The sequence below is a fragment of the Netta rufina genome, assembly GCF_964035555.1.
Source record: "Netta rufina genome assembly, chromosome: 5".
Classification (NCBI taxonomy): Eukaryota; Metazoa; Chordata; class Aves; order Anseriformes; family Anatidae; genus Netta; species Netta rufina.
Genome location: NC_140128.1, coordinates 38,176,230 through 38,188,589, shown reverse-complemented (window position 1 = coordinate 38,188,589; position 12,360 = coordinate 38,176,230). Strand labels below are relative to the sequence as shown.

Here is a 12,360-nt window from a genome sequence, read left to right as displayed (position 1 = left end):
TTTCCAATGAGATAGAGAGATTAAAAGGTTTCATTATGCCGAGGCTTACTCATCTTCAACAAATACACTGCTGAAGAATCTGATCTATCAATCAGCAGGATTTGAACACATTGGAGGATGTTGGTTGTGTCCATGCCAATAAGACATTAGGGGATGACATGACTAATTGCCCTACTATGAATTTGGGAGAATATGATAGCTTAGAGGATTTTTTTCATTTTAGCTTTCTTTTGAGACACAAGCAGGCTCTGCCCAGTGATTGCTGCTTACTTCATACCTGAATTCTGGGGAGCACGATGCCATGTTAAACACTTTATCTTTGTGTGAGGCCTTGCCTTCTTCTAACAAGTTTGTATTGCTGAATTCTCTGTGATGGGGTGCATCATGTAATTAATATTGTTTGTTGTGTTTTGAAGTTGAAAAAATAGTCTGCTAATTTATTTCACAGCTTTTCTACTCTATCCAGAGCTGTGGGGCAGAGAATAACATGTAAGTTGTACTCAGAGCCATCTTCTTAGCAAGCAGTGAACATGGACTTAATAATCAAATATACACAACATAAAAAAAATTGAGAACCTAAAGCTGTAAGCACACCATACAAAATCTTACGGTGACTCAACACAGCTGCCAATAATTGAGTTGGCTGATGTATGCCTTAGTGTGATTTAAGGGTCAGCGTAGATCAGGGCAAGTCTTGTACAGCATGATGTTAGCTCATGTTGCTCCCTTCTTTTCTCAGGTGGCATTTATGCTGCAGGACTAAGCAGAAAGTCTTTTTGATGGAAAACTCCCATTTGGGCCTGTACAAATGAGGATTATAACGTATAGGCTACAATTAATTTATATGCACAGAAACAATTTATTGTGTCATTAAGTGAAAATATTGTTTCAGTTCCCAGCTATGTGTAATTTTTAGCTCTAGTTATAACAAGGGACTTCATCAGAGAACCATCACTCTTTGTGAAAAATGGTATTACCTTCAGAGGACTCAAGCTGTGTAATTTTGAACCCACATGTGGCCTTCAGCTCGGAAAATAAAGGTGGTACCAGATACCGTAGTGATTGTACCTAGAAGATTCATATTTTTGGGGCATTCTTGTAGTTTTTAGCAAAAACTGTCAGCCACTCTGTCTCATGCCATGTATGTAGCCAAAGGATACGATGTATGTGATTTCATAAAACCTCTTCACAAGGTATAGCAGTCTGTGACCTTGCATTCATCAATTGGAACAAGTCTTTCATTAATTGCTTCAACCATAGTGAATAGGTTTCTTCTGCATCTGTTCTTTTAAAATATTTATTTATTTATTTATTTATTTACATAAGTTCCTGGAAAGCTGAAGTAGATGAAGTGCAGGTATTTTGGGGTAATGGCTGGAGCAGTCAGATAGGAGAAATGCATCAATGCACCACTTTTATTTTAACCTGAACTAAATATATACATGCCGTTAGTGTTTTTATTAGGTGTACAAAACTGGTCACAGGGATGAGGTAAATGTATGATGATCAGGAAGGACTTTTATTTTGTTTGGCATGAACTGCTGAATGCTGCTTCTCTGCTGGAGAGGAACTGACAATTAAGGAACGATTATATTGAGCTTATTTCCCTAACACTCCCCAACAAGACAATGATACCAAAGGAGATTATAAATATCCAACTCTCTTTTGCTACTGAACTGGAAGTAATGTGTAGTCATGTTCTTCCGTATCATTTGTTCTCTTGACAGCTTTTGTTAAGGAAATGATAATTTGCATTTTTGCTACCCTTCACCATTCTCTATATATGTAGTGGTTTTTGTTTTATCACCACTCTTGTTTTGGATCTTGCTTCTACTGAGGTTGGTGCCTCCAAAGGAAATTGGCCGTGTTCCTGATAGGACCCTCCTCTTTTCACTGGCATTCTCTCAGGAATGAATTTCACGTAATCAATGAAGTCCTGAGTCTTCTCGAAGGCAATAGCAACATTTACATTAAATTTAGAGGGCCAAGATTCACCCAAAATCTCAAAAGTCCCCCATGTCCCTTCTGACATGAAGAATGACAGTGAAGCATAGCTGGTTTCTGGGTGTGCACCGCATACCTCCGTAGTGTTGGTTCAGCTTGCAGGTTCACCGATAAGGCACCAGGTCCTTCCCACCATCAGTAACTGTCCTCAGGATGAATAACTGCACAGCTGCACACTGATTTTCAACATGAAGCAGTTTTTTACACCCTTTTTTTCTCCACTCTCAGAGGGAAATGAAAAAGTACTCACCTATTTCATGGACGGGACATTTTTTGAGGCATGATGCATAGACCAGAGGTTAATGGCAAATTCCCAGTGTAGTTCTCAGCATTGCAAGATCAGATTATCTCTCTTGGCCCTAACTACTCTTATCCCAAGTAAGTCTTTCAAGTCTTGTAATGTTCAGCATTGCTCTCAGTGAGCTGTGTGAGGTTGCTTTTTCTTTGAATTGTTCGATAATATTGACCAGGAGGTAATGGCACAGAAAAAGCAAAATCACATTTGTGGACTTGGATAGAAGGAAAGGACTGGACTTTACTGATCTGGAAAATACTTTCAAATTCTTCTTTGCAAGTAATACCATTAGGATTTCAGAGCCATGTGATTAAGTTCATCTGAGTGGCCAAGGGCTTATGCAAATGTTCAGAAGAAACATCAGTAACAAATTAAATCATTTGTGCTCTCTAAATATCTAATTATACAATGGGAAAACCAACACTACATTCATCTTGCCAGCCGTGGCAGTGGTTCTTAACTTCTGGTTTGCCCTTTAAAATATCTTAATGTTTGGGTTTTAAATTTGTTGTATGTTTTTAGTTTCTATACTTATAGTCCTTTCTTTAATACTTTCAAAGTGGGTGATTTTGTGTTTGTTTGTCTCTTCAAAATAAAAATTTCTGCATTCTGATAAGGATGGCTGCTTTCAGTTTTAATTTCCCTTTTAATCACCGTTTAAGAAATAAAGCATTTTATTTTGTGGTTAGCCAATACCCAATCCATAAAACCTCCCTGACAGAATGAAGGCCTCTTAAATGTAGACTTCATTCATCTGGAATAATTTTTTGTTAGCAAACATTTACTACTGGTTTCATATTTTACTTAGGAAAAAAACGCAACTATTTCAAAGTAATTCTTCTAGGTGTAATTAGAGATGATTAATAGTTGATGAATTTCATAAAGGGGGATGCTTTAACAGGACATTCATCCTATTTTGTTGTATTCCAGGACTGATGACAATTCAGGACTTCGGTGAACAAATTCACTAAAATATTGAATACTAGCTAGCAGAAAGGAATAGATAGATGTCTCATAGACATCCTTTTTTTTTTTTTTTTTTTTTTTATTCTTTTTTTTTTTTTACACTTCTCCATAATAGATTTATGAAGGCAGACAAATGTGACAGTAAATAGGACATTTCTGGTAAATTATTTTTTGTTCAGGCATATGGGCAAATTTGTGTTTACAAACAATGTGTATGCATAAAATATTTAATAATGCGTTAAGTATTCTGTAGTTTATAGGTAATTTATTATTTCTTACAGGCTTTCTCGCTGCCTTATTTCAAGCCTGTGTCTTTCTAACGTGTGAATAAACAGCTGATTCTTGATTGGCTTTCATTTTTATGAAGAAGAATGATTCCCGGGGGAGTTAAAGGCATTGTGGCTGTGTTGTGTGTAAACAGGAGCTAAAATATTGTCCTCTCGTGCTGTGGTGTGGTCTTCTCTTTTTGATGGGGCTCAGGTTTCACTCTGCCCCAAGAGGCTATTTAATTGATATCATTGAAAGCTTTTTTTTCTTTTCTCTCCCCCCCTCTTTTTAAAATTGGAGGCATTCAGCGGTGTGTAGAGATGCAGAGGCAGCGAAACAGGCCATGTGCTCGGTAAAAGCCAGACTAATAGTGCTTTTGATGGACATCTGATTTTTAAAGTGCTGTATCTTTCATTAAAATTTACATGTAAAGTAAGGGCAAGCACAGTGACAAGAAAGCTAATGCAAGTTGCACATCTTGACATAATAACAATCACAAGAAACTGGAGATCCCAGATGGCAGCTTGGCCTTTGCCATCCTTTTAATAAGCTACTAACTGCTAATTATTGCACTCTTATGGGCAAGTTAATTTACTGTTGACTCTTAAAGAGACATTGTGCCTTTTCCTGGCATTTCGCTTTTGCAGTGGGAGAGTGGCTTTTCCCTGCAGACTGGAGTCCTTCCAGCGGGCAGTAACAAAGAGGCAAAGAAGCAGAGAGGGAAATGAAACATAATAAGCGGTTTTCTTTGATAAGAGCAGAACGTAGGTTTGTGGGGTTTTCCAGGGTACGGGTTTAGAACTGAAAGGGACACCAGCATGTGTATCAGATCCAGGGTTTAGATTTTGTATTTAAAAGAAAGTCATTACTTCAGAGTTAGTATTATCATTAAAATTAAAATAAAAAGGAAGGTCTTTTCCTCAAATAAATGAGACCTGAGATTCTGAAAATGAAATAAACTAGAAATAGAAAATAAAACTTACAGGTTCATTTCTGTTGCCAGAGATGATTTGAAGGCAAAATTTAAACACATAATTCTAAAAGATAAATAGTCCGCTGAATTTTAGAATAAAAAATATTTGTTTTAATGTTGCTTACCTGGTTGTCATAATTCAGGGAAGAAGTTTATCTGTAAAACATGTATTTTTTTTTTAAATGATCTTTTTCTTCTTCCAGTTGAAAGGGACATTTGATAATGAGGCCAGTCAGGGAGAAGTTTTGATCTAAGAACCTATTTAGGAATAAAGGAACAGCTGCCGTTTAAATGGACTCTAATTCTCACAGTTAATGCTGTTTTGTGAATGCATGATTCTCTGTGATAACATTTGGGAGGAGTGATGGTAGGTAATAGCTTATTTCCTGGGCTTTATGATAATGCAGCAAAATGGTGGTAATGTCATCGGGAGCAGAAATAGACCCCTGTCACACACATCAGACGTCCCTGCAAAAATAGGAAACCCACTGGAAGAGGGGAATTTCCCATTTTAAGGCTCATCGTGGCCTTTTGTGCACTACAGTGATAACATTATGGTATTGAACAGTTTAGAAAATATGTGCCATGTAAGCAGGGCCTTATATATTAGAAGTAAGCGCTTAGAAACAGCAGTGTTATTTGCAGTGCATTACTAGATAGTAAATATTTTGACTAGAGATTAGTGGATAACACGCCATACAAACGGTTGTAAAACTATTACTGTGAAGAATGTCATGCTTTCTCAAACCGTCTGATATAACTCACACAGTTATCTTCTGTCTCAGTTATTAAGTCATGTCTAATGGTGTGTGATTTCCGCCACATCTAACAAACAACAACACCAATTGGTATTCTGTTTTTGACTCCGTAGCACCATTGCCAAGTGCTGATGCATCTGTGACATCCAGCACCTCTTGTTTGTTTGGCCATGTTCACCTCTTGCATGGAGCTAGAGCTCCTTCTCATGCTGGCTTTCATTGCCGCATTTGTTTCAAAGCCTTGGTAATTCCAAGTGTACGCATCCAAACAGAGATCAGTACAGATAGGCTATGAAATAAGGGAAGATAATAGAAAATGCCACCACAGAGACCAAAGAATCCAGCACTTGCAGGTTGTAATGTATTCATTTGTTTTCAAAGCCGTTTTGTTTGGAAATTTATGCTACAGACAGCTTATCCTACAAGTTGATTTGCTTATGGTAGTGTGTTCCCTGAACAGCCAGGGAACCCCATGGACATTAAAGGTGTTTTGCACCCAGCAATGTGTTGTGTACATGCAAGGACAAAGTCCCCAGTTTCTGTGTTAGTAGGATTTTCTGCAAGATGCTGGTCTCAACCTATATATGCTTTATATACCCAGAGGTTTGATGTAAGGGTATCAGGAGCCGTATTCTTCACTGCACTGCAAGACTTTTATTGTGGTATAACTGATATCAAAGCAGGGGAATTGCTCTGATGTAAAAGCAATAGTGCAGGGAAGAGTCTGGCTCTGAGGCTGTTCTGACAATAACCTGAGGGATTATGGATCATTCTCACTAAATGATGGCCTTATTTTTGCTCTTGTTAAAGTCAAAGACTGCAAAGCATTTAATAGAAATGGCCCTTTACCAGCACTGCTGTGTGGGGAAAGGCTTCAAGCAGAACTGGTACTTTGAGAATTTGTGTACACAGTTGTCACCATTAAAAAAGTCAGCAGCATTTGCCAAGCAGTACCACACTGTGGTGCCTGAGATATCGCTTTCTCTCCTTCGGTAGAGCAAGAAGAATGTATGTAGTATATGTAGGTAAGTGTTTACGATTCGATTCTGTCAATTGCATGCATTTTAACAGAGATTTTCTCTCAAATCACAGTTTGATTTGGGAGCTGCTTATGGGTCAGATTATTTCTGAAGCAAAATAAGGCTCCTTTTAATTGATCAAAATCTTTTTACTGAAGACTCTAAAAACATATCAGTATTTGTTCTAAAATCGTACAGCTCTGTGATTGTTAGTTGTTAGTGGTGGTAACAAAAATGTATAATTTGAATGTTAAAATAATTGTATTTTAAAAGGAGCTGTAGTCTTATTAGGTGCAGCGGAATTGTATTAAGCTAGCGTTATAAAGCACACACCTTTATTGCCCCTAATTACTGGTGTATTAATAATGACCACGTTGATGATGAATGTGCTGATCACCAGCTGGGATCAGACAATTACAGCTGATTATGTAAAGAGTTAGTTGCTATAAGCCTTGAAATATTAAAACTTGGCTAGAATAAATATCACTGAAGAACCTTTGTCTTTTACGTGTGTATTCAGCTGCCAGTTCTGAGCAATTCTTGGTTCGCCCGGTAATGTCGGGAATCAAACTGTGAACAGTTATTTTCTAGCCCTGTGAATGTTGATAAAAGGATCTTGCATAGCTGTTGGCTTGTCCTGCGAGGGGAGAGCACGCTGCTGCATCACGGCACAGGGATTACAGGCTCTCTTGCTCAGCTCTGCATTAAAGATGTTGCAGCTTTTATAAAACCCAGGGCAGCACCTTGCATCGCTGTGCATTTGCGTTTCCCAGCTCTGATGAAGGGCACACACGTCCCGGGTGCCAGTGCCTTGCAGGACTGACCAACTGCGTCATCCAAATAACACGTTTATCTGGCTGTTTCCAGCTACACATACTCACTTGGGATATGATCTTACTCCAAAAACAGTCTCAATGAAGTCTGTAGGCATGTTGCTCTCTCTTTTTTTGAGTGTCTTAGGGTATGAAATTTTTCTTTTTTTCCCCTGCAGGATTTGTTTAGTTCCTAAATATCCATTGGCTTCCCTTCCCTCTGTTGCTGAATTGCTGCAGAGACTCATCCCTTTAGCTACTAGACTCCTGGAATACTTTCATAAAGAGCACTTGCTGGCACTGATCATCTGCAGTTTGAACAGAATATCATTTTTACCAAAATGTGGCAGACCATTTTTGCCAGACTGTGAAAAAAATCTTTTCCTAAAGTTGGAAAAATCAGAAAGTACAAATCATGAGGCTCTCTTTAAAAACAACTTGCAGCACGTAAGGTACTCCATTCCATATTTAGCATTTCAATTTCTCAATTTTTTTCTTACTAGATATGATACCAGAGGCATCATTAGTAATTTTTCTTTTGTGCATTTTTGTACTTTATTTGTTCTATCTATTGACTCCATCTTTAATACAGATGTATTTTAAGAGAAATCTGCGGACACTTCATTTCCTGCTGTGCTGCACTGTATGTCCATAATAGAGTGAATACATTATGTGGTAGATGCACTTATTGTATTGTCAGCCAGAAGTATGACTTCTATTAGTGGCAGTTCCCTTTTACTTTCCAAAAACTTATTTCTTTTTTTTTTCTTTTTTTTTTTTTCCTTTGGTGGTGGTGGGGTAGATAATATCTGATTTTCTTTCTCTTTGTCTCTTAAGGTACTTCTATTTAAACCAGTGCATTTTTTATTTTTTTTTTGCTAATTTTCTCTTTCAGGTGTTTGCTAACAGTCTGCTGGGTTAAACTTTGTGCTATTCCATCAGGCAAGTTTGGTAAATGTTGATCAGTGCATGAAATCAGTTCTTAAATGGTTGCAAAATTGCCTTCCTTCAGACTGTTTTGATCACAAGGGCTTTCAAGTGTCAAAGTCATTTGGAGAACTAGATAGATAAAATGCATGAGCACTAAGCTTTTTCCAGGATAGAATAAATAAATGTGTTTTCTACTGTGCGCTCTGCCTTTGATAGTGATTTGTTAAAAGGGAAAAAAGAAAGGCAATCATATTAAATATTTACAAGAGTGATTTAGTTGTGTAATCGTGTGCTATGCATCCCTGTTTAATAGTGAAATCAGCTACTGCTGAAGTAAATGCCATTAAACTGGTAGCGCTGTGAAGGTCACTGCCTATACAATGTCAAAGCAATTTATAGAGAATAATGATTTTTGTCGGCTTTCCAATGTACCGACCTCCCTCCTTTTTGTCTCCTTTTCCAAAAATAACCAAAAAGAAATTTATTTCAGGACTCACTTTCTCTCTGACTCTTCTCCCATCTGACTGATTTGGGAGCTTGAAACCTCCTTACAAGTTTCCCTATTGATGTGCTCAGTGGATAGGCACTGATTCCCTTCTTTTCGGCCCTGAGCTCGTTACAGCTGTATTTGTTGGGATTTCCGGTGGGTCATTTCTCAGCAGTTTGTTTTAAGAGATGCTGAGTTATCACTGCCTCTTTTTTGAGCAGCTAGTTTTCTCTCTTATACTGTTTCCAGCCATGTCTGCCTGTAATCCTCCTGAAAAATACTTTCTTGTGAGCTCACTCTTTGTCATCAGGAGTGCACGCGCTGCGCTTTGACATCCCACCAACCTACTGTCCTGAGAAGTGTCTCTAAGTGCTTAGAGTACATTCCTAAACAGCATCGTGCTTAATGGAGAGGCCTCTGAAGTGAGAGGTGGGTGCTTCGCTCCCAACTGGATTCCCCTGTGAATTGTAGGGGCCTTTGTGCCTCTGCCTTGCACTGGTGGAGTGGGGACAAAAGCCCTTCATTGCTGCTCAAGGAGGCTGCCGCATTGACACTTACAAAGTGCCCTGGAAACAATAAACAATGAGTACAAACATTATCATTCAGCTTCATATCCAACCAGTAAGAAGGTTAATTATTTGTTTTCCTTGTTTTACAGTTGAATAAGCAGAAGCACAGAGAGATGGAGTGAGCTAGAGGAGAACAGGCAATAAATGCCGGAGTCCTCTTGTCCATTCCCATTTCTGTAACCACCGGAGCAGTGTATCTTATAAACCACTGAATAACTTGCTTGTTCTACCAAGGACTGTCCCAATTAGATTGTACTTGTTAAAGCAGTTCTCTAAGAAGATTAAAACTGTGTTTATCTGTTGATAAACATGTACACAACCGTATAAATAGCAATCATTTTTTACAAGGGGAACAACACATATTCTCCGTGACAAAAATCTACAGGATTAAAAAAAGCCATGATGCAGAGGTGCCATCAGTGTACTGCTTAAAGGGTGTGCTGGAAAGTACATATGAGGGCACAGAGGCAGCGAGGGTTTCTCCTCAAAGGCATGAATTTTAAGGATAAGTGGAAAAAAAAGAGGGTACTTTAAGTAGTCAAGGAGTGGAAATGTTTTTCCTCAGTTATGAGGAAGAAGAAAGGAGGTATGCTATCTGCAGTTGGAAGAAGGGACAAATTAAATGGTCAGGACATCCCCCTGCTGAGGAAAGGGCACAAGGAACATATGAGCACCTGCTCCAGAGATCCAGAAGAGATGGGATGGGAGGAATGTCCACAGTGGGAGAGGAACCTGCCATGAACACTGGTCTTTGGGACCGGATGAGGTGGGAAGATAGTCCTATGCCTTATTGTTTGCTGAATTTTAGGCAGATAGGCAGCTTATTTAGGGTCTTTGATTTTTGTAGCATCTTGTTACACAATGCATACAGGAGAAGACTAAATCCTTGATTTACTGGCTTGGCTTTTCTCCGCCTTCTCCTCCAGTCCCATTAATGGACCTTTCATCTGTTAGTGAAAGAGGCTAGTTCAGCAGGGTGTCTGGAATAGATGTGTATGTGCATGGTTAATTCAGGCCCCATGATTTCCTTTAGTCTGTTTTATCTGGTTCTTTGTCTCTTTGTATGCAAGTCTATGATTAGCATTGAGTTCTTCCCAGAATGCTAGCAATTATCTCACAGGTGGAAGGATTAAGAAAGAGCAGTGAGAATTACACTGGGATTAAATATGAGTGCCTTTGGAGTGTGTTTGTGGATGTGCTTTTTTTTCTTTCTCTCTATGAGCAAAGTGAAAGAAGAGAGACTCCAGCTCAGCCTTCAGGTCTCTCTAGGGAAGAAAGTAATACCCCTGAATATGGAAAAATAGCATCTCAGCTTGGGAGGAGGTCATGCTGAGAAAGGAAAGGTAATGTTAAGGCACAAAATGTAGAGTCCTCAGTTCAATTCTTGGTTGCTCTGGTTTTGCTTCAGGCTGTTTTGATTGCCCACAGTGAAGCTCAGCTTGTCCACATGTGAAATGGAGGCAACGATGCTTACCTGTTTTATGTTGCGTCAAACCAAATTAATTAGTGTGTAAGCGTGCTGGGGTTTTGGGCAGAAAGTACAAGAGAGTAGAATAGGGTGTGATTCTCATGACCCATGCTGTAGGAATGCATTCAGCAGTAGTATCAGATGTTGCTGGTGGTGAGTTATTCCTGTCTGTCTATTCCATCGCTGTGGAGTAAGTGGGAAAAGCACCGTGCTGGTACAAACAGGGGTCTCAGTCCTCTTTTGGGGTGAGAAAAGGAACTGCTCTTTGGGACAGGCAGGCCAAGCGTCCCAGACTTCAGAGGAGCAAGCAGAGGAGTTTGCATGCTGGGCCGTACTGTACCTCATCTGCAGGCTGGCCTGTGCTTGTATGGGGCCTGGCAGATGTCACTCTGGTGGGAGCGTGGACTTGGGGCTGCAGCCCTGGGCAGGGAATTCACCTTCAGCCCTGGCCTTCACATTTCCTGTCTCCAGTATATCTTGAATTTGCAGTGTGAGAGGCTGTGGCTTAGTGCAGAGAAAGCAAGCAGAATCCTAGAATCACAGAATATCCCAAGTTGGAAGGGACCCACAAAGATCGAGTCCAGCTCACAGCTCCACAAAGGACCACCCAAAACATCAGACCATGTGTATGGGAGCACTGTCCAATTGCTTCTTGAACTCTGGCAGGCTAGGTGCCATGACCACTGCCCTGGGGGCCTCGTCCCAGTGCCCAAGCACCCTCTGGGTCAGACCCTTTCCCTAGCCCCCAGCCTGACCCTCCCCTGTCCTAGCTCCATGCCGTTCCCTCGGGTCCTGTCGCTGTCCCCAGAGAGCAGAGCTCAGCGCCTGCCCCTCTGCTCCCCTCGTGAGGGAGCTGCAGGCCGCCATGAGGCCTCCCCTCAGCCTGCTCTGCTCTAGGCTGAACAAACCCAGGGACCTCAGCTGCTCCTCAGACATCTTCCCCTCCAGACCCTTCACCATCTTTGTAGCCCTCCTTTGGACACTCTCTAACAGTTTATCTTTCTAATACTGTGGTGCCCCAAACTGCACACAGTGCTGGAGGTGAGGCCACAGCAGAGCAGAAGGGCACAATCCATTCCCTCGCCCGGGTGCCAGTGCTGGGCCTGAGGCACCCCAGGGTGCAGCTGGCCCTCCTGGCTGCCAGGGCACACTGCTGGCTCGTGGGCAGCTGCTGCTGACCAGAAGCCCCAGATCCCTTTCCACAGGATTGTGCTCTATCGAGTCCACACAATGAATTTGGATGGAGTTATTGCATGAGCATTCCCACATGCTTTTTGGAGCTCTTCTGCTATTTGTTCCTTACTCCTTCACATAAATCAGTTAACTGTAAACCTTTTCCTTTTATAGTGTGGGTCTATTGGCTTTGACTGGAGTGTGTTTGGCTGATTGGGCATCTTGGGGATAGGAGCAGAGAGTCCCCAGAGCTTTGGCTATATATAATATGAATTGTGGAAGTTATAAATAACAATTTTCCATGAGGATTTCAATATCCTTATACTACTGTTCCATAATGATTGCCTCAGCCTCTGTTCTCTTTCCATCTGGTGATCATTATTTGCCGTTTTATTTTTGATTCTGATTTTATTCTTAGTACATCAGGTTGTTTTCCTTGTTTGTGTTGATGGATAGCTGTGATTCAAAAATCTATTTTCTTCTGAGTATATTTTTATCAGAGTAACCCTCAGTAGCTTTCCATCTCAAATATCTATGCCAAACACTTTTTAAAGTGTCTGCTTACGTTACCCTGCTTGAGTGGATTGCCTCACAGCTCCACCACACACCTTGAGTTTGACATGTTTGACTTTCCATCAC

The 12,360-nt window shown here is 40.4% G+C and overlaps 1 protein-coding gene across 1 annotated transcript in view; it reads left to right on the top strand.

Annotated features, from left to right (window-relative positions):
- NRXN3 (neurexin 3) overlaps positions 1 to 12,360 on the top strand; it is a gene marked incomplete at its 5' end in the record, with an annotated part of 932,654 nt that overhangs the window by 44,396 nt on the left and 875,898 nt on the right. The gene's annotated exons all lie outside the window — the stretch shown is intronic.